We start from the raw sequence: 1,123 nt of genomic DNA on the forward strand, positions 1-1,123 counted from the left end.
TCAATAAAATTTATATGTGACCATATGATAAACATCAGATTTCGATTAAATTAAAAATTATCAAAATCGGTACACCCAGTAAAAAGTTATTACGGATTTTCGAGAGTTTCCCTCGATTTCTCTGAGATCCCATCATCAGATCCTAGTTTCCCTATCACGGTACCAAACTAGGGATGTCCCCTTTCCAACAAAAAAAAGAATTATTAAAATCGGTACATCCAGTAGAAAGTTATGCGGTATAATACAACGTAGGTCGACGAAAAAAGCGTCAAGTAAAAACGCATTATTAGATATAACTCGAAAATTAGTTGTTAGATCGCAAATAAATTTAAATGGGACCAATTGGCACACACCACCTTTCGATTAAAAGAAAATTTGTCGAAATCGGTCCACACGGTCAAAAGTTCTGATGTAACAAAATACATAAAACAAAAAAAAAAAAACAAAAAAAAATACAGTCGAATTGAGAACCTCCTCCTTTTTTGGAAGTCGGTTAAAAAATAAATATTTAAAACATAACAAACGGACATCTGTTCCTACAGTAATAGCAATTTAATGCTTGTGTTATAGGTCACAGCCGACTGGTATACTCGGTCGCCTTTTACGACCCCCACGGGAAGAAAGGGGGTGGTGCTATTCTACTCGGCCGACACCACACGGCATATAATATATAAAATAATAATAAAAATTATATACATATATATTACACCTAGACTCGGGGTGGAAATCAAACCCACAACCCCTGGTGCAGAAAGCAAGGTCACCACAAACTACGCCAATGGGCTAGTCATTTTATAAAACTATGTTTTACAAACTTTTTTTTGAACAATATTTTCGATAGCTAATACTAAACAACCCTTCTAAAATAATCATAATCGCATTACAGTCTCTCTCCAAAGGTCTAAAACGTTATTTGTTGAGATCCTAACAAAACTTGTCTTCAAAATTGAAGAGTTCACAATAACAAAGATTTTTAAGGAAAAAAAATATGTAACGAAAAAAAAATTACTACACAAAAAAGAGAATTATAAATTATATAAAATAAAACATTGTTTCCGCCCGGGATCGAACCGGGGACCTTGTGCGTGTGAAGCACACGTGATAACCACTACACTACGGAAAC

At 34.3% G+C, this 1,123-nt stretch overlaps 1 non-coding gene across 1 annotated transcript; it reads right to left on the reverse strand.

The window, feature by feature from the left end:
- Nucleotides 1–1,050: 1,050 nt before the first annotated feature.
- Nucleotides 1,051–1,123, reverse strand: Trnav-cac. The gene has a single exon. It is a non-coding gene; the product is annotated as a tRNA-Val (tRNA).

This window comes from Melitaea cinxia, chromosome 19 (assembly GCF_905220565.1).
Source record: "Melitaea cinxia chromosome 19, ilMelCinx1.1, whole genome shotgun sequence".
Taxonomy (NCBI): Eukaryota; Metazoa; Arthropoda; class Insecta; order Lepidoptera; family Nymphalidae; genus Melitaea; species Melitaea cinxia.